General features: G+C 43.7%; 1 protein-coding gene across 8 annotated transcripts in view; it reads right to left on the bottom strand.

Moving 5' to 3' along the window:
• The window catches only part of NLGN1 (neuroligin 1), a 1,437,853-nt gene that overhangs the window by 945,238 nt on the left and 470,320 nt on the right, over window positions 1–22,295 (bottom strand). For 2 of the 8 annotated variants that reach the window (XM_069727297.1, XM_069727292.1), the window contains exon 2: window positions 19,136–19,204. The exons of 3 other annotated variants lie outside the window; for them this stretch is intronic. The gene's annotated coding sequence lies outside the window, so the exon portion shown is untranslated. Of the gene's footprint in view, window positions 1–12,383; window positions 12,772–19,135; window positions 19,205–22,295 lie in introns of those variants that run through there. 3 more of the 8 variants (XM_069727294.1, XM_069727296.1, XM_069727291.1) reach the window with 3 other exon arrangements.

Consider the following 22,295-nt stretch of genomic DNA (forward strand, 5'->3'; position numbering starts at 1 on the left):
TACTCAACAATGAAATTGCAACGACAAGAAGGATAAGTCATGAAATTATATAAAATCAGAGGATTAATAGGCATGTTAATAATATGCAAATGATGAAAATAAGGGATACAACATTTTCAAAATATCTTCATTTATTTGATACCAAATATGAGCTGCAGTCGCAAAAATACATGCACTTATTATTATTATTACTATTATTATTTATTTATATAGCACCATTAATTCCATGGTGCTGTACATGAGAAAGGGGTTACATACAGAGTTATAGATATCATTTACAGTAAACAAATTTACAATGACAGACTGGTACAGAGGGGAGAGGACCCGATCCTTGTGGACTTACATTCTATGGGACCAGGTACGGACTGGGGATGAAATTCAGCCCTGGCATTTGAAATCACACAGGCCCATGTTGTCCCTGTCCCCAAGTACCAGATGGGGATACATTACTACTATTACTCTGGATGGAGGAAGGGAAGATTTACTGCAACACCAATGTTTCTAATTAGACCCACGGCCTGCTGGGGTAAGTGATTGAGTGACCGGCTATGTGCTCCGTCACAACTGTTAACAGTATGGGTGTCTTGAGAACATTGATTCTGTTAACAACGTAGCAGACAAGGCAGCCCACAACCAGACCGGCCCTTCTGGCATTTGCCAGAATTGCCAAATGGCCAGTCCGGCCCTGTATGGGATGATGGGGAAGTGACAGAAGGTCGGGGTGCAGCATCTCTGGTGGTGGTGAGGCGGCAGCTCGGGTGGTGGTGAGGCAGAATGGTTATTGCAGGCTGTAGGTTTTCTTGAAGAGTTGGGTTTTTAGGTCCCCTCTGAAGGATCTGAGGGTAGTGGATAATCGGATGTGTTGAGGTGTGGAATTCCAGAGGATGGGGGATATACAGGAGAAATCTTGGAGGTGGTAGTGTGAGGAAGGAATAAGTGTGATGGAGAATAGGAGGTCTTTGGAGGATCAAAGATTGTATGAGGGAATATATTGGGAGATTAGTTCAGAGATATAGGGAGGGGACAGTTTGTGGATGGCTTTGTAGATCAATGTTAGTAGTTTGAACTGCATTAATTGGAGAATTGGGAGCCAGTAGATGGATTTGCAGAGGGGAGAAGCAGGGGAGTAGCGAGGAGAGAGGTGGATTAGGTGGGTAGCAGAGTTGAGGACAGACTGGAGTGGTGCAAGAGAGTTAGTGGGGAGGCCACAGAGGAGGGTGTTGCAGTAGTCGAGAAGGGAGATGATGAGGGCATGCACAAGAGTTTTAGTAGATTGAGAGCTGAGGAAGGGATGGATTCTGGCAATATTTTTGAGTTGGAGGCAACAGGATGTGGCCAGAGTTTGGACTTGTGGTTTGAAGGACAGGGAAGAGTCGAGAGTTACTCCAAGGCAGTGGATTTCAGGTGTGGGAGAGAGCGTGATGCTATATACCATAATAGATAGATCGGCTAGGGGAGATGCGCAAGATGGAGGAAAGATGATGAGTTTGGTTTTATCTACATTGAGTTTTAGGAAGCAAGAGGTGTAGAAGGAGGATATGGCTGATAGACAATCCAGGATTTTGGCAGCAGGGAGGTGACATCTGGGCCAGAGAGGTAGATCTGAGTGTCGTCTGCATACAGGTGGTACTGGAAGCCATAGGACTTTATGAGTTGTCCTAGGCCAAGGGTATAGATGGAAAAAGTAGGGGCGCCAGGACAGAACCTTGAGTGACACCAACAGAGAGAGGGCGGGATGAGTAGGTAGTGTGGGAGTGGGAAACGCTAAATGTGTGGTCGGAAAGGTATGAAGCAATCCAGGACAGGGCAAGGTCTTTGATGCCAAGGTAAGAAAGAATCTGTAGCAGTAGGCAGTGGTTGACTGTGTCGAAGGCAGAGGATAGGTTGAGAAGGAGAAGGATGGAGAACTGTCTGTTGGCTTTGGCTGTATGTCATTAGTAATTTTGGTCAGGACAGTTTCGGTGGAGTGGTGGGGGTGGAAACCAGATTGGAGGTTGTCAAGGAGAAAGTTAGATGAGATGTGGGAGGAAAGTTGGGCATGGAGATGCTGCTCAAGGAGTTTTGAAGCAAACAGGAGCAGTGATATGGGGCAATAGCTGGGCATAGCAGTTGGGTCAAGGTTTGTTTTTTGAGGATGGGTGTGATGGTGACATGTTTGAAGATAGAGGGGAATATATCAGAAGATAGTCATAGGTTAAAAAGATGGGTTAGGGAAGGAATGAGCGTGTTGGGGGGGCGTAGGTGGGAAGGGATGGGGTTAAGTGCACAGGTAGTGTGGTATGATTTGGAAAGAAGGTCCTACAGTGATGTTGGAGAGGGAGGTTATTAGGGAAGGGTAGAGATCTGGTATATGGAGTGGTTGGGGTAGTGGAACAGTAAACGTTTGCCTTGTTTGGTCAATCTTATTTTTGAAGTAGGTGGCAAAGTCCTCGAAACAGTTGAGGGGAGTTGAAGGTGGCAGTGGTTTATTATACTCACATAGTGCCATTAATTCAACAGTGCTTTACAGACACTTATTTGCCTAGTCTGCCATCAATGAGGTTATTAATGGTTGTCTGAGGAATGTTCTGCCACTCTGAATGGACTTGTGGAGACGAACAATCAAGATCCGCTGCTCGTATCTTCTTTTGAATTTGCCAATCAATGACCCAGATGTTCTTGATGGGAGAATTGGAGAAGTTGCAGGTCATCGTAGAACAATTAGGCCATGCAAACTGCTCACAGTAATATGGGTAACATGTTGCTTAATAATGTTGTGCAGAAAAATTACTTCTGGGACATTTTGGAGAACAGCCTGGTTCCACAACCAAATCAATGTAACACTATGCTGTTAAGGTACCGTTACACTAAACGACTTACCAACGATCACGACCAGCGATATGACCTGGCCGTGATCGTTGGTAAGTCGTTGTGTGGTCGCTGGGGAGCTGTCACACAGACAGCTCTCTCCAGCGACCAACGATCAGGGGAACGACTTCAGCATCGTTTAAACTGTCTTCAACTATGCCGAAGTCCCCGGGTAACCAGGGTAAACATCGGGTTACTAAATGCAGGGCCATGCTTAGTAACCCGATATTTACCCTGGTTACTATTGTAAAAGTAAAAAAAAAAAAACGTCACCGCTGTGCTCTGCTTTACGGCCGGCGCTGACAGTCAGTGCAGGGAAACTGACGGCGGGGGACGTGACAGACATCGGAATGTGAGTATGTACTGTTTTTTTTTTTTACTTTTACAATGGTAACCAGGGTAAATATCGGGTTACTAAGCGCGGCCCTGCGCTTAGTAACCCGATATTTACCCTGGTTACAAGTGAACACATCGCTGGATTGGCATCACACACGCCGATCCAGCGATAACAGCGGGTGATCAGCGACCAAAAAAAGGTCCTGATCATTCCCCAGCGACCAACGATCTCCCAGCAGGGGCCTGATCGTTGGTCACTGTCACACATAACGAGATCGTTAGCGGGATCGTTGCTACGTCACAAAAAGCGTGACGTTGCAACGATATCGTTAACGAAATCGTTATGTATGAAGGTACCTTTAGTGTACCTGGAATGAAAAATAGACAGGACTGGCTACTGTACATTATGACACACCATACCATAGTCACTGGAAGAGTAAACAGTGTGACATTCCTTCATGAAGGTCTCTTCTTAGGGTACCGTCTCACAGTGCCACTTTTGTCGCTACGACGGTACGATCTGTGACGTTCCAGCGATATCCATACGATATCGCTGTGTCTGACATGCAGCAGCGATCAGGGACCCTGCTGAGAATCGTACGTCGTTGCAGATCGTTTGGAACTTTCTTTCGTCGCTGGATCTCCCGCTGTCATCGCTGGATCGGTGTGTGTGACACCGATCCAGCGGTGCGTTCGCTTGTAACCAGGGTAAACATCGGGTTACTAAGTGCAGGGCCGCGCTTAGTAACCCGATGTTTATCCTCGTTACCAGCGTAAAAGTAAAAAAAAACAAACACTACATACTTACATTCCGGTGTCCGTCAGGTCCCTTGCCGTCTGCTTCCCGCACTGACTGACTGCCGGCCGTAAAGTGAAAGCAGAGCACAGCGCGCTGTGCTGTGCTTTCACTTTACGGCCGGCAGTCAGTCAGTGCGGGAAGCAGGCGGCAAGGGACAGACACCGGAATGTAAGTATGTAGTGTTTGTTTTTTTTACACTGGTAACCAGGGTAAACATCGGGTTACTAAGTGCGGCCCTGCGCTTAGTAACCCGATGTTTACCCTGGTTACCCGGGGACTTCGGGATCGTTGGTCGCTGGAGAGCGGTCTGTGTGACAGTTCTCCAGCGACCACACAGCAACGGTGCAGCGATCGACATCGTTGTCGTATCGCTGCAGCGTCGTCTCAGTGTGACGGTACCCTTAGCATTGTTCACATAACATCCTTAGATTTGAACAATGGTGCATGATGATGTAATCTGTACAGTAAATGAAATGAGAAGTCACATAGCAAGCCTACGGGATGAAGTAATGACTGCGCAAACCATCAGAAGGCATTTGCACGACATTGGGGCATAAGACAGATGTCCAGCTTCAGATGTTTCACTGAGCTCATGCTACAGCTTTCAAAGGCTGTCATGGTCTAGAGTAGGATAGCAATGGAGGCTGGAATGGAGATTTATCCTCTTCATTGATAAGTCCTATTTTTCTGTTAATTCAGTGATAGCCAGAAATTGCTCTGGAAATCACATGAACCACACCACGAAGAGGTCATCTTGACAGAATGTGAAAGTGTCCCAGGAGCTGTTTCAACATGAAAACATTCATAATCGATAATAAATAAATGGAGATGTTTTGAAAACTTTGTTCTTCCTGTTTTTCCCTAATACATTTGAATGAACATAATGAAGATTTGGTACTTAGCGATGATGTTAGATAACATCATGCTGCTTTGCTTCAATCATACATATTACATGGTTCTTGGTTCTTTCATGATTTATGTTATTTACAACATGCTCAGAGACATCATGTGTTAGGCTAGATGTAATGTTATAACAGTACTAGTTGTAGCACTGTGGTGCACCTAGCTATCTCTCAAACGAGATGGAGACTACACAAGATGGAGACTGTGTTATAAAGTGCTGATATGCTATGCTAGAAATTTTAGTTCTTATATCTAAAATTCAAAGATTATATTTATAATAATATTTGGGGATTTGTAACCACTTTTGCAAGTGTTCTATGCAAAGTACCTCAGCAAAGGTATTCACATATGGAGGCTAAAAATATTCATGCACATTAGATGAACCTCGTCCACACCCGTGACAGAACAATCTGACCATTACATTTTCATTGTCATAGCCGACTCTCTTTGACAGCAGATGTGGTGGAAAAGAATCAGGCATGTTGAATATCACAGAACCATTAGAAATGTTTGGTATAAGCTTATTCTCCTCTACCTGATGAGAATCCATGGACAAACTGAGCATGCATGTGTATAGGAAGGGTTGGAGGAATAACTGTTGGCTGAAGCTCGTGGGTCAGCAATATTGGCTGCAAACCAATGACAACATTTAACATTGACAAAGGATAATATTCATATCGAGTTTGTGTAATGTTTGCATACTAATGATGCATTTATTTGCTTCTTGTAAAATTTGCCCTACTGTATGAGCTTAGCTCTGTGGAAATTGTTGGCTCTATATAAGAAGCATGAGAAGAATTACTCATGTTGCAAGCTTGACTGTTTCATTACCTCGGTTTGAATAGTTGCATAGAAGGAAACATGGTCCCTGCATGCAACAATCCTGCTCCATGCAACAATGTGTGTACATTCAGAAGGCCCATTCAATCTCAATAGCTCTGCCCTTAAAGAGGTTTTCTAATTCCTAAACCAGTGGCTCATCTTTAAGATGTCCATCAGTAATAAATTCTGGGGTCAGACTCTCGGCATCTCCACAGATTAGATTCTTACAGAGGCAATGGTGCCCTCGTGAGCAATAAATCTTCAGTATTAACAATGCTACATACATCACATCCCTGTAGTTTATATAGCAACTGCACGCTCTACTACAGTTCAGGCTTGTGCTTTGTAAGCAACAACATTAACCAAATATTCACCTGGGTGACAAGTACCCTCCAAACAGATAATTGGCTGGGTGCCAGGAGTCAGATCCACAACCATGACCAATCACCTAAATCAGGGGTCCTCAACTCCAGTCCTCAAGGCCCACCAACATGTCATGTTTTCAGGATTTCCTTAGTCTTGCCCAGGTAATAATTGCATCACCTGTGCAATGCAAAGGAAATCCTGAAAACATGACCTGTTGGTGGGCCTTGAGGACTGGAGTTGGGGACCCCTGACCTAAATAACTGATTACCAAAATAACTGATCATCAAGAAGGCCAATAATTTTAAAGAACCAGAAAATTCCTTAAACTTCAGCTTTTTTTATTTTAATTACAGCGCTGAAGTGGTACTCCACTCATGTAAGTTCCCTACACCTAGTCTAATATTTAACAGCTGCCATCGTCATCTTTTATTGGTGCCACTCTGGTCATTCTCCAGCAGTTTGTGACCTGCAGATCGCTCCAGTGTTTGCAGGTCGATCCAGAAGTCACTACTCAGTGTAACACTGAGAGCCAGAATGAGGATCTTATAGACTTACATTGGGAGCTTGTGAATATTACCTCTGACTTCCGATTAGTTTGAAATTGTGGTCACAAGATGGCAGCGTGGAAAAGGAGTGGCACCAGAAAAAGCTGATGATTGTGGATGGTGAATATAACAATAGGGTGAGAACTTAGAGTAGTTGCACCACTCCATCGCTGAAATGAAAATAAAATGCTATATACACTGCTCAAAAAAATAAAGGGAACACTTAACAGAATATAACTCCAAGTAAATCAAACTACTGTGAAATCAAACTGTCCACTTAGGAAGCAACACTGTTTAACAATTTCACCTGCTGTTGTGCAAATGGAATAGACAACAGATGGAAATTATTGGCAATTATCAAGACACACTCAATAAAGGAGTGGTTTTGCAGGTAGGGACCACAGACCACATCTCTGTACCAATGCTTTTTGGCTGATGTTTTGGTCACTTTTGAATGTTAGCTGTGCTTTTACACTCGTGGTAGAATGAGACGGACTCTACAACCAACATAAGTGGCTCAGGTAGTGCAGCTCATCCAGGATGGCACATCAATGCGAGCTTTGGCAAGGTTTGCTGTGTCTGTCAGCGTAGTGTCCAGAGGCTGGAGACACTACCAGGAGACAAGCCAGTACACCAGGAGACGTAGAAGGGGCCGTAGGAGAGCAACAACCCAGCAGCAGGATTGCTACCTCAGACTATGTGTAAGGAGGAACAGGAGGAGCACTACCAGAGCCCTGAAAAATGACCTCCAGCTGGCAACAAATGTGCATGTGTCTGCACAAATGGTTAGAAACTGACTCCATGAGGATGGTCTGAGTGACCAGCATCCACAGATGGGGGTTGTGCTTACAGCCCAACACTGTGCAGGACGCTTCATATTTGTCACAGAACAACAGAATTAGCAAATTCACCACTGGCACCCTGTGCTCTTCATAGATGAAAGCAGGTTCACACTGAGGACATGTGACAGATGTGACAGAGTCTTGAGATGCCATGGAGAGCGATCTGCTGCCTGCAACATCCTTCAGCATGACCGGTTTGGCAGTGGGTCAGTAATGGAGTGGGGTGGCATTCCTTTGGAGGGCCACACAGCCCTCCATGTGCTTGCTAGAGGTAGCCTGACTGCCATTAGGTACTAAGGTGAAATCCTCAGGCCCCATGTGAGACCATATGCTGGTGCGGATGGCCCTGGGTTCGCCCTAATGAAGGACAATGCCAGACCTCATGTGGCTGGAGTGTGTCAGCAGTTTCTGGAAGATGAAGGCATTGAAACTATGGACTGGCCCGCCCTTTCCCCAGACCTGAATCTGATTGAACACATATGGGACATCATGTCTCGCTCCATCCACCATCATCATGTTGCACCACAAACTGTCTAGGAGTTGGTGGATGCTTTAGTCCAGGTCTGGGAGGAGATCCCTCAGGAGACCATCCGCCACCTGATCAGGAGCATGCCCAGGCATCGTAGGGAGGTCACACAGGCACATGGAGGCAACACACACACAGCTGAACATCATTTCCTTGTCTTGAGGCATTTCCACTGAAGTGGGATCAGCCTGTAATTTGGTTTTCCACTTTGATTTTGAGTATCATTCCAAATCCAGACCTCCATGGGATATTAATTTTGATTTACGATGATCATTTTTATGTTTTATTGTTCTCAACACATTCCACTATGTAGTGAATAAAGATTTGCCACTGAAATATTTCATTCAGTGATATGAATGATGTGGTATTTTAGTGTTCCCTTTATTTTTTTGAGCAGTGTATAGATACACAGATTTTTAAATAGTTTTCTTTTTCGATTATTTAGATGTAAAAATAAGAAAGTATAAAAAATAAGGCTAAATTCGCACATGCTTTGGTGAGGTTTCTTTTTTCTTGTTTTTACCATCAAACGGTTAGCTTATTCATAAAACAAGGCCTTATTAGTTTTCTGTATACATGCTTAATCCTCTATTAAACCTATTCACTGTCTAAACTAGCAAATGAATCCTCACTAACACTGCTTCAGTTTATGAGTGCCTAAAAAACAGAGATAAGATACATCCAGCAAGGCCAGGACACTCAATAAAACCACCAGTACCATCAGCATTTTTTTTTAAGAATGTACCTATATCTGATCATATCATATTGATCATCAACTGGGACATTCTGGTACCTGGTGAAAAATACCTCATGCAATGTGCGTGGAGGCAAAGCATGCAAGATGTGTTGATAAAACCCATATAAAACATAAGTAAGATCTTGAGACGAGAATATAGTTTGAATTTGTGTGGCATCACTGGTTGTCATGATTTTTCCTTCTGTCTCTATTTTATATAAGTCGGCCTACTCCTTGTATTGCTAACTTGGGAACAGGCCCAACCAGCTTCTAAAGATGAGTATTCGTAGGCTTCGCATAAGTGGCAGATGTTTACGCACAGGAAAATGGGCATGCCGTAAGACACTAACACTTAGTCACCGAGAGTCAGTAGAAACATCCCTCAAGGGTTAAGCTTATGGAGGACACTCTCCATCCTACATAATTCCTTGGGCCCAGGAATAAAGAATCATTACTCGAGTCCATAAATACAACATGCTACTGACTAGAATTACAGGGAAGGCAATCAGAAATGCTCCATGAAAGATAAACCACCATATAAACTGCTTGAAAGGGTTCCTCACTATTGTTTTATGAACATGACAGTGCATTCTGCCAGGCTTGATGGATGGTATTTATTATTTCATCGCATGTACTACGTGTGCATCAAAGTGTAATCACCAACACCGGATCTATAATCACATAGAAGTCATAGCATAGGATGTGAGATCTTATTACGCTGGATCCATCACTAAACCCACATTACGAGATAAAGAAGAAGATATACGGTACATCTGCTGTAGTTTGCCCATAATAGATTTTCATATATATGTACAGTATATATGTGTTTATTTTCCTTTTTTTTCTTGCCCCTACAATATATTAATCTTAACATTTTAACAATGTTAAACATAGCTTCAGATCTCTCCAGATAATGACCATGCAAAGAGCATTAAAAATGCAACTTAAGAACGTAATCTAGAAGACAGGAGGTTGCTGGATTTCAACCGTAAGAAATATGCTACGTTTAAGTCATCCTCCTCAGACAGCGAGAGATGGCGCCTATGAATTTTAAGGACTTATTACAATGGTATCCACCTTTTTAAAAATTAATGAAAAGTTCACCTTCTTCAACACAGTTGTATTTACAGCACACTGTCTAGGGTAGACGTCATGTCCCAGTTTAATTTATAGGGCCTGACTTTCTGTAACGATGATGCTTCGGAATGGCCGGCCACTTTATATTTAATAGCAGTCCTCAGAAATAGGTTTGGATACGTAAACTGGACAGAAAGTGTATATAGGCGGCCGATATTTGGACACAATTGTCAATGGGAACACACCGTTAATATCTGCAACAGACTTATTCTCAATGGGCAGCTTTCCAAAGCATCAACTTAAAGGGAATATGAATAGTGGCATGAAAGTGTGTAATTAGCATAGAAGGGTTGATTGACGTTATAGTCTGCGGTCGTTACGCACAAGCTTTTTATTATATAGGACTAAATATCATCCAAACAAAGAACTGTGCAGCTTTTCTGTGCATCTGTGGCTGGGGACTTACACTAAAAATAGAGCCTTTCATGCATTGCTTCTACATGAAGCATAAAATCAGGAGAAAAGATTCCTAATTAGTTTTAATATCAACACATTCCATTCACTGGGTACAATTTGTCTCATGTTCTTTCTATAAAATCCAATCAGTGCAATAAACAATACGGCACATTTCTCCATCAGACCTTAGCATGGCAGGGAGTTAAGCTGTTAAAATGGTCTATTTTATATATATAAAACATCTCCATAAAATAAAAGCTGATTAACCTCTTTTTATTGTTATTTCAAGAGTCAGTGTAATCCTCTGGATCCCTCCCTCCACTACATAAGAAAGCCCAGTATAGCCTGACAAATGCAAAAAAATATATACAGAAATGCTAAAAAAACTGATGAAATGGATATTAAAATATATCTAACTCATGTATAATTATTTCAATGGTAGAGTTAGGAGGGGGCATTCATCCTAATCAAAGGATCCTAAAAATACCGAGCAACCCTCAGCAACAAAACTGGGCCAAACAGCCATCTATCTACCTCTCTCTGTCTGGGCTTAGAGAGTACACACACATATATGTATATATATATATATATATATATATATATATATATATATATATATATATATATATATATATATATATATATATTTGTTTTCAAGCCTTAAACTGAAATGGTGACAATGTCATAGTAAAATAGACCTCAGATGGAGCATAACAGTGCCAAAAACACTAACCCTTTCACTGCTCAACTTGCAAGCCCTCTGAATGGCATTGAGAAGGTTAATAATGTGCCATGCCTGAAAATAATAGGCATGCAGTAAAAGGGCTCTAAAATAATTGGAAATAGCCTCTTATCACCAATGTATGCTTTTATAAATGGATGATGGAAGGATAGACACAAATTAGATCAGATAGCTATATAGCTCGATGATAGATAGATAGATAGATAATAGATAGATAGATAGATAGATAGATAATAGATAGGTAGATATGTGATAGATAGATAGATAGATATGGGATAGATAGATAATAGATAGATAGATAGATAGATAGATAGATAGATAGATAGATAGATAGATAGATAGATAGATAGATAAATAGATAGAGAGATATGTGATAGACAGATAGATAATAGATAGATAGATAGATAGATAGATAGATAGATAGATGGAAGGATGGAAGGATGAACAGATAGATGATAGATAGGTAGATAGATAATAGATAGATAGATAATAGATAGATAGATAGATAGATAGATAGATAGGTAGATAGATAGGTAGATAGATAATAGATAGATAGATAATAGATAGATAGATAGATAGATAGATAGATAGATAGATAGATAGGTAGATGGATGGAAGGATGGAAGGATGAACAGATAGATGATAGATAGATAGATAGATAGATAGGTAGATAGATAGATAGATGATAGATAGATAGATAGATAGGTAGATAGATAGATAGATAATAGATAGATAGATAGATAGATAGATAGATAGATAGATAGATAGGTAGATGGATGGATGGAAGGATGGAAGGATGAACAGATAGGATGGACAGATAGATGATAGATAGATAGATAGATAGATAGATAGATAGATAGATAGGTGGATGGATGGATGGATGGATGGATAGATGGAAGGATGGAAGGATGAACAGATAGATGATAGATAGATAGATAGATAGATAATAGATAGATATCGATGATAGATAGATAGATAGATAGATAGATAATAGATGATAGATAGATAGATAATAGATATAGATAGATAGATAATAGATAGATAGATATCGATGATAGTTAGATGGAAAGACAGATAGATAAATATCATGTTAGATAGGTGGATGGATGGACAAATTGATAATAGAAAGAGATAGATAGATATCGATAGAGATAGATAGATGGATCTGCATAGTGTTCTATAAATAAGTGCTGTTACTAACAGGACTATGGACACTGATCCATGACTAGATTCCCCAGCAGCTCCAGGACTTGTCCCAATTCTCCCCCCAAAGACTGTGGAAAGTTAAGGGGGGCTATCTCTGCTCCCAGCTTCCTCCCCTGTAGGAAGCCTGCACAATGCCCATAGCCCCTCACACAGTGCCCACCATGTCAGCTCGGTATTTACCAGCTCTTCTTGCAGCATTGGCTCTCTGTCTCCGGCAGCATCCCACACACGGCCCCTTTATTCTTCTGAAGGCAATCTCATCCTCTGGCTGCAGCCCCGGAGCCCATCCGTCGCCCTGTGCAGTGTGGCTGTGTGAATGGAGGCTTATCCTGTGCTGTCAGTGTCATAATCCCGGCGATCGAGGATTTTCTGGACGGAATCTTGGCCCGGGCTGTGAGTGCTGGCTCCCGGGTCACCGATCTCGCAGCAGTGCTCGGTGAAGCGGGGATTTTCTCCGGTATCTCACGGATCGCGGTCTCGCTGCTTTCTAGCAGAGCCCTGTTTTCCTCTTACACAGGTTGGAACTTTAATGCGCTGCCTGCTCGAAAACTAATGCACATGCGCCCCCAGTGGTGATGAGCGGAAGCACAGCTGCTACAGCACCACTGCAAAAAAGCAACACATGGAGAGATGGGATTTTTTCCCATGTAGGCAAGTACAGTAAATGGTCATCGATACAGAAGACTGCTGAAAATTAGATGTTTGGTGGGAAAGGGTAGTAGTTATCTCAATGCTCTGGAGCCCAAAGCTTAATGAGTAGAAAGAGGAAAAAGATAAATTACATAGTCTGCATTGTATGTAATCACTGGTTCTTCCCAGCAAATAGGAAGTGTGGTTTGGAATTAAAATAAATAGTGCAAGGAAGATCACATACGTTTAACTTTCCTTAGAAATGTAATGTATAGCTCAGTCTGGTGCAGCTACACTAATATATTTAGGAACTGCATAAACATCAATTACCTGGGATTAGAGATATTAGAGGATCTTTTGTCATTCAAATTCACCTAATTACTAAAATTTTCCCCCAAAAAGTTGACTTGCCGTGAATAAATTTGCACCAATTTTAATATTGGAAAGCTTGTAATTGCTTGGAAAATACACATAAGAGGAAAGAGGGAAATCCCTGCTGACCATAAGAGCTTACACTCTATTATAGAGAGAGGGGGATAGAGAGGGATAGAGAGGGAGAGAGAGGAAGAGGAAGAAAGAGAAGGAGCTGGAGAGGGATACAGAGAGATGGAGAGAGCAAAAGAGAGAAAGAGGCAGAGAGAAAAGGAAAGAGAGGAGGGAGAAAGCGGGAAAGAAAGGAAGAGGAAGAAAGAGAAGGAGCTGGAGAGAGAGGGGAAAGGGGAAGAGAGGGATAGAGAGATGGAGAGAGCGAAAGAGAGAAAGAGGCAGAGAGAAGGGGAGAAAGTGGGAGAGAGAGGAAAAGAAATAAAGGAAGAGAGAGGGAGAAAGAGGGAGAGGGCAAGAGGAAGAGGAAGATAGAGACGGAAAGAGAAGGAGAAAGAGCAGGAAGAGAACGAGAGAGGAAGAGGAAGAAAGAGTGTGAGAGAGAAGGAGCGGGAGAGAAGGAGAAAGAGGGAGTGAATGAGAGAGAGAGCTAGTGGGAGAAAGAGGCAGAGAAAGGGAGAAACAGGGAAAGATGGAGAGAGACAGGGAGAGAGCTAGAGGGAAAAAGAGAGCCGGACAGAGAAAGGGCGAGAGAGGGAGAGAGGACCCTGCTGACCATAAGAGCGTACTCTCTACAGGAGAAACAGACAGAGGATCCCCCTGATTTCAAGTGATTACACACTACAGAAGTGAGAGAGCAAGAGTAAACCTTGCTGACAATAAGAGCTTACACTCTACAGGAGATTATATATACGCAGAGAAAGAGGAAGCAAGAGAGAACCTGGCTACAGAAGATAGAAAACCTTGCTCTCCATAAGAGCTTACAATCTATGGGACAGAGAGGACCCTGCTGACCATAGGACCTTACACTCTACGGGAGAGAGAGGACCCTGCTGACCATAGGAGCTTACACTCTATGGGAGGGAGAGGACCCTGCTGACCATAGGAGCTTACACTCTATGGGAGGGAGAGGACCCTGCTGACCATAGGAGCTTACACTCTATGGGAGGGAGAGGACCCTGCTGACCATATTATTATTATTATTATTATTATTATTTATTTATATAGCACCATTAATTCCATGGTGCTGTACATGAGAAAGGAGTTACATACAGGGTTAAAAATATCGATTACAGTAAGCAGGTTTACATTGACAGACTGGTACAGAGGGGAGAGCACCCTGTCCTTGCGGACTTACATTCTATGGGATAGTGGGGAGAGACAGAAGGTAGGGGCGAGGCAGCGGCTCTGGCGATGGTGAGGCGGCAGAATGGTTATTGCAGGCTGTAGGCTTTCTTGAAGAGATGGGTTTTCAGGTTCCGTCTGTAGGAGCCGAGGGTGGTGGATAGTCGGACGTGTTGAGGCATGGAATTCCAGAGGATGGGGGATATTCGGGAGAAATCTTGGAGGCGGTTGTGTGAGGAATGAATAAGTGTGGAGGAGAGTAGGAGGTCTTGGGAGGATCGGAGATTATGTGAGGGAAGATATTGGGAGATTAGTTCAGAGATATAGGGAGGGGACAGGTTGTGGATGGCTTTGTAGATCAGTGATCAGGGGAGTAGCGAGGAGAGAGGTGGATTAGCCGGGTAGCAGAGTTGAGTACAGACTGGAGTGGTGCAAGAGAGTTAGCGGGGAGGCCACAGAGGAGGGTGTTGCAGTAGTCGAGGCGGGAGATGATAAGGGCATGCACAAGAGTTTTCGTAGATTGTGGGCTGAGGAAGGAACGGATTCTGGCAATATTTTTGAGTTTGAGGCGACAGGAGGTGGCAAGAGTTTGGACGTGCGGTTTGAAGGACAGGGCAGAGTCGAGAGTTACCCCGAGGCAGCGGATTTCAGGTGCGGGAGAGAGCGTGATGCTGTTTAACATAATAGATAGGTCAGGTAGGGGGGATACATGAGATGGGGGAAAGATGATGAGTTCAGTTTTGTCTACATTGAGTTTTAGGAAGCGAGAGGTGAAGAAGGAGGATATGGCTGACAGACACTTCGGGATTCTGGACAGCAGAGAGGTGACATCTGGGCCAGAGAGGTAGATCTGAGTGTCGTCCGCATACAGGTGGTACTGGAAGCCATGGGACTTTATGAGTTGTCCTAGGCCAAGAGTATAGATGGAAAAAAGTAGGGGCCCTAGGACAGAGCCCTGAGGGACTCCAACAGAGAGAGGGCAGGATGAGGAGGTGGTGTGTGAGTGGAAAACGCTAAATGTGCGGTCAGAAAGGTATGAAGCAATCCAGGACAGGGCAAGGTCTTTGATGCCAAGGGAAGAAAGAATCTGTAGCAGTAGGCAGTGATCGACTGTGTCAAAAGCAGAGGACAGGTCAAGAAGGAGGAGGATGGAGAACTGTCTGTTAGCTTTGGCTGTGAGTAAGTCATTAGTAATTTTTGTCAGGGCAGTTTCGGTGGAGTGGTGGGGGCGGAAGCCAGATTGGAGGTTGTCAAGGAGAGAGTTAGATGAGAGGTGGGAGGAAATTTGAGCATGGACATGCTGCTCAAGGAGTTTTGAAGCAAACGGGAGCAGTGATATGGGGCGGTAGCTGGGCATAGCAGTTGGGTCAAGGTTAGTTTTTTTGAGGATGGGTGTGATGGTGGCATGTTTGAAGGCTGAGGGGAAGGTACCAGAAGAGAGCGATAGGTTGAAGAGATGGGTTAGGGCTGGAATGAGCATGTTAGTGACATTGGGGAGCAGGTGGGAGGGGATGGGGTCAAGTGCACAGGTGGTGAGGTGCGACTTGGAGAAGAGGCGAGTAAGCTCTCCTTCAGTGATGTTGGAGAGGGAGGTTATTAGGGAAGGGCAGAGGTCTGGAATATGGAGTGTTTGGGGTGATGGAGCTGTAAAGGTTAGTCTTGTTTGGTCGATCTTGTTTTTGAAGTAGGTGGCAAAGTCTTCGGAGGAGATGAGGGGAGTTGGAGGTGGCAGTGGTGGGCGGAGGAGGGAGGTAAATGTGCTGAATAGTTGTTTTGGGTTGTAGGATAGTGAAGATGCAAGGTTAGTGAAATAGGTCTGTTTAGCGGAGGTGAGGGCAGACTTGAAGTCAAATGTAGCTTGTTTGAAAGCAGTGAAGTCGTCTGGCAGGCGTGTTTTCTTCCAACGCCGCTCCGCCACCCTGGATGCTTGTCACAGTTTTTTTGTGATATTGTTATGCCAAGGTTGCCTATTGATTCGTCGCACTGAGCCATGCATAAGAGGGGCAACTGAGTCTATGGCTGATGTGAGGGTGGAGTTATAGAAAGCGGTGGCACTGTCCGTCTCATGGAGTGAAGATATGGAGGACAGGGGTAGGAGAGAGTCTGAGAGTCTGTGAATGTCTAGGTGTGCGAGGTTTCTGCGAGGATGTGGTAATGGCTGGACATGGGGGGCAGGTGAGGAGGACAAGGATGAGAAGGTGAGTAGATGGTGGTCAGATAGGGGGAAGGGAGAGGTTGTGAGATTAGATAAGGAGCAGAGGCGGGTGAAGATGAGGTCTAGTGTATGTCCGTCTGTGTGGGTGGCTGTGGAGGACCACTGAGTGAGTCCAAAGGATGAAGTAAGGGCCAGGAGCTTGGAGGCTGCTGGCTGGCTGGTGCCAGTAGGGATATTAAAGTCACCCATGATGATGGTGGGGATGTCAGCAGAGAGAAAGTGAAGGAGCCAGGTGGAGAATTGGTCGATGAAGGCAGTGGTTGAGCCCGGTGGTCGGTATATGACAGCCATAGGAGCTTACACTCTACAGGACAGAGAGGACCCTGCTGACCATAGGAGATTACACTCTACAGGACAGAGAGGACGCTGCTGACCAAAAGAGCTTACACTCTATGGGAGAGAAAGGACCCTGCTGACCATAGGAGCTTACAATCTACGGGAGAGAGAGGATTCTGCTGACCATAGGAGCTTACACTCTATGGGAGAGAGAGGACCCTGCTGACCATAGAAGCTTACACTCTACGGGAGAGAGAGGACCCTGCTGACCATAGGAGCTTACACTCTACAGGACAGAGAGGACCCTGCTGACCATAGGATCTTACACTCTACATGACAGAGAGGACCCTGCTGACCATAGGAGCTTACACTCTACGGGAGAGAGAGGACCCTGCTGACCATAGAAGCTTACACTCTACGGGAGAGAGAGGACCCTGCTGACCATAGAAGCTTACACTCTATGGGAGAGAGAGGACCCTGCTGACCATAGGAGCTTACACTCTATGGGAGAGAGAGGACCCTGCTGACTATAGGAGCTTACACTCTATAGGAGGGAGAGGACCCTGCTGACCATAGGAGCTTACACTCTACGGGAGAGAGAGGACCCTGCAGACCATAGGAGCTTACACTCTATGGGAGGGAGAGGACCCTGCTGACCATAGGATCTTACACTCTACAGGATAGAGAGGACCCTGCTGAACATAGGAGCTTACACTCTACGGGAGAGAGAGGACCCTGCTGACCATAGAAGCTTACACTCTACGGGAGAGAGAGGACCCTGCTGACCATAGGAGCTTACATTCTACAGGAGAGAGAGGACCCTGCTGACCATAAGAGCTTACACTCTATGGGAAAGAGAGGACCCTGCTGACCATAGGAGCTTACACTCTATGGGAGGGAGAGGACCCTGCTGACCATAGGAGCTTACACTCTACGGGAGAGAGAGGACCCTGCTGACCATAGGAGCTTACACTATGGGAGATAGAGGACCCTGCTGACCATAGAAGCTTACACTCTACGGGAGGGAGAGGACCCTGCTGACCATAGAAGCTTACATTCTACAGGAGAGAGAGGACTCTGCTGACCATAGGAGCTTACACTCTACGGGAGGTAGAGGACCCTGCTGACCATAGAAGCTTACACTCTACGGGAGAGAGAGAACCCTGCTGACCATAGGAGCTTACACTCTACACGACAGAGAGGACACTACTGACCATAGGAGCTTACTTTCTACAGGAGAGAGGACCCTGCTGACCATAGAAGCTTACATTCTACAGGAGAGAGAGGACCCTGCTGACCATAGGAGCTTACATTCTACAGGAGAGAGAGGACCCTGCTGACCATAAGAGCTTACACTCTACGGGAGAGAGAGGACCCTGCTGACCATAGAAGCTTACACTCTACGGGAGAGAGAGGACCCTGCTGACCATAGGAGCTTACACTCTACGGGAGAGAGAGGACCCTGCTGACCATAGGAACTTACACTCTACAGGACAGAGAGGACCCTGCTGACCATAGGAGCTTACACTCTACAGGAGAGAGAGGACCCTGCTGACCATAGGAGCTTACACTCTACGGGAGAGAGAGGACCCTGCTGACCATAGAAGCTTACACTCTACGGGAGAGAGAGGACCCTGCTGACCATAGGAGCTTACACTCTACAGGACAGAGAGGACCCTGCTGACCATAGGAGCTTACACTCTACGGGACGGAGAGGACCCTGCTGACCATAGGAGCTTACACTCTACAGGACAGAGAGGACCCTGCTGACCATAGGAGCTTACACTCTACGGGACGGAGAGGACCCTGCTGACCATATGAGCTTACATTCTACAGGAGAGAGGACCCTGCTGACCATAGGAGCTTACACTCTACAGGAGAGAGAGGACCCTGCTGACCATAGGAGCTTACACTCTACAGGAGAGAGAGGACAGTGCTTTTTTGCAAATGGAAATAGAACTTCTACATTTTTGAATTTGCATTAAACTGCAAATTTCTGGTCATTTGCCTCAAACTTGATCCTCCTTAGAACGATCCACTAATCGCTACATAACGGTTGTATTAAATAAGCTTTCCGACCCAACATTTTTATCAGCCCATTTTCAATAGTTATGATTTATGCAGAGCATGTGCACATACTTACCAATCACCATCTTCTCCTGATATTAGTGTCGTTCCGATCCTCTTCTGCACCACATGATCACAATTCAGACTAAAAAATCAAAAAAGAACAGATTGTGGTTTCTGTAAAATATGCAAATTCTTTTTTTGGTTTTCTTTAACCCTTATCCGGCTGAATAGGTACAATTGTAACTATTCCGTTTTAAAATTGCAATAACTTTTTTTTGAAAAGACGTAGAGGGCTGAAATTTCGTGACATCTCTACATTTTTGGTCCAGAATATATTGGCCAAATTTCAATAAAATATCTCCACCCGCTTCCGAGATAAGGGGTCGAGATCTTTTTGCATCCATAACAAGCTGCATAGGTACAAATGTACCTCATATATTTTGAATGAAGATAATGCAAGGGAAAAAGCATAAATTTTTTTTTAATGATAATGCTATTTAACTATTATAAACAAGTAAAAAACTGTTCATTTACATTATAAAAGAAAATGTAAGAAACTTTTTTTTATTGATTTTCTTTGCAAGTAATGCATGTTGGCTTTGCTACAGAGTGTTCATCGCAAATGGGTTTCACACAAACCACACAAGACTTTCTAGTCTTGCGTTGTTTTCGCCTCAGGTCTCTGCAGACATAGCAACTACCAACAACAGGGGAGGGTCCACGACTACCATGAGGTATTTTGGGGCCAGCTGCTGGCTGCGATGCTACCACAATGCATCGTCCAAGCACCATTTCTACTGCACCTCGAAGAAAATGGTTTCTCATTATCATTTTGTTTGTACTACGATCTTCAATTGCAATCATACACAGCTGATTTGCGAGATCTTTCAGGAACTTTCTTCGTTGATCCTTTGCCCTGAAGCTTGGATTGTGTTCTCTGTAGATGATGTAGGATGCTAACCCACTGACATCAATCATATTGTAGAAAAATGCCAAAGTCCAACGTGATGTTCGTCGTTTCACAGTGTACTCTCCCAACATTTTATCCGTAACATCAACGCCACCTTTTGTTATGTTGTAGTATTTTATTATCTCTGGCTTGGCTGCTAGTGTCTCTTCAACTTCTCCCGTCATGTGCATAGATGATAGAAGCACGACTGATTTGTTCTTCTTTGGTACATATGAACAGACTGTTGCATCATGATTGTAGGCAAAATTTGTCGAGTATACAGGCCTTTCTTTGGCAGGCTGCATGTTGTTAGGTAGGAACCTTTTGTTTTTTCTCACTGTACCAACTAGTGTCATGTTCCAGGAGTTCAATACCTTAGCTAGTTCCATGGTTGTAAAGAAGTTATCGGTGGTGACATTTCTTCCAGAGCCTTTATACGAGCTCACTAGGTCCAATACTGTTCGTTCTCCAATGTTTACTTGTCGAGGACCATCAGTTGGTTTCCCAGTGTAGAGCTGACCTTGTAAAGGGTAGGCATTTGATGAGTCACAAGCCCAGAAAATCTTTATGCCATATTTAGCTGGTTTTGAAGGTATATACTGGGTAAATTTAGTATGACCTCTAAATGGAAATAATTGCTCGTCGACGGTGATACAATGATATGGCTTGTAGGCTCTCTCCAGATTACTGTTCAGCATTGTCCAGATGTCCCGTATTGGTGCAGCTTTATCTGTTTGCACACGTTCTGCACGTGTATTTTCGTTGTCAAACCTGATAAATCTGAGTATCATCTTGAAGCGGTCACGAGACATGGCTGCACGTATAAGAGGCAGAGCAGCAACATTCCACATTTCCTCCAGATTCTCTTTGTTGGCTCTGTGCACACCAGCAGCAATCAGTATGCCCAAAAATGCATGAAGTTCAGTTTCAGTAAATTGCTTGAATGTTTTTTGTGGTGGCCGTTTGGAAGAATCAGGAAAACGTTGTACCAGTTCGTTGTTGTAAGCATCACAAACTCTCTTGGCCTTTCGATTCGTTTCCCGTAATATGATGTCACACATCTCGGGAGTCATGATGGACTTGAATAGCTCTTTTGCTGTATATAGGTTGCTGATTGCTGCAGGGCCACCTCTTTGTCGTAGGACATTACGAGATTTTGTTTGTGCATTTGGCAGTGGATTACTGCACCATTGAGTTTCATCCTTAGCAGTCCAAATGTCGCCTGCACTTTGAGGCACAGAATCATCCTCAACACTTTCGTCTGATTCGTATTCATTTTCATGCTCTATGACCATTTCTTGTTCAATGTCTGAATCTTCTTCAGTAACATCCACTTGTGGTACATAGTTTTCATCATCAGATGGAACATATGGTTCATCCTCATGCTCAGAATCAGATTCTTCTAGCATTCGCATTATTTCGTCAGACGTAAATCTGTAAATATGAAAAAATGTAAAATAAATAATTTTCCGAAATACTACATTATTGGCTTTTCACAAAATTATACTAACCTGCAAACACGTTTTCTTGGATTATGGCGGAAACTAGATCCAGCATTACTATCACTCATGATGACTTGCTAGATGAATTTTGGCTTCGTATTTTGTGCTGAATATAAATAAAACATCGTAAAACAATATGTAGATACTAATTATTATCCATTTTTCGTATAAAAAATTATACCTATAGTGATAAGTTTCATACAAAATATATGTAAGCCAAGTCCAGGCTGAAAGACAATTTGACTGTTCTGTCCCCACATAATGAGAATAAAGGTATAACTGGCTGTTAGATGCTGTGAGACTTTCCTACCTTCGTTTCCAAGAAATTGAAGACTTCACAAGCCTAGAAATGTGTGCTCACAGCAATGAGATGAACAGCAAAATGGCTAATGAGAGGAGGGAGGCAGGAAGACAAGTAGAAGCCACTCCCAGTTTGAATTAACTTAATTGACAGCAACATAAGTGACCAGTAACAACACTGAACAATAGATATCAGCATAACATTTGTAGCTGAATGAACTTTAGTTTCTGAAACCAAGTAAAGTCTTCCCACAGTGGAGGTATATGTGAAGGTACAATTGTACCTATGCAGCCTGTTAAGGTTGTAAAATTATGCAGCCTGACAAGGGTTAAAATAACATTGTGCCATGTGGAATGGATATAGAAAGCGTGTTGACTTGTTTTGACCAGACGTCGGTCTTAGCCATAACATATAGCATGCATGATGAGATGTTCTAATTTAAAAGCATAAAGCTCCTCCCAAATAAGCAACATCATAAATA

Source organism: Ranitomeya imitator, chromosome 5 (assembly GCF_032444005.1).
Source record: "Ranitomeya imitator isolate aRanImi1 chromosome 5, aRanImi1.pri, whole genome shotgun sequence".
Classification (NCBI taxonomy): domain Eukaryota; kingdom Metazoa; phylum Chordata; class Amphibia; order Anura; family Dendrobatidae; genus Ranitomeya; species Ranitomeya imitator.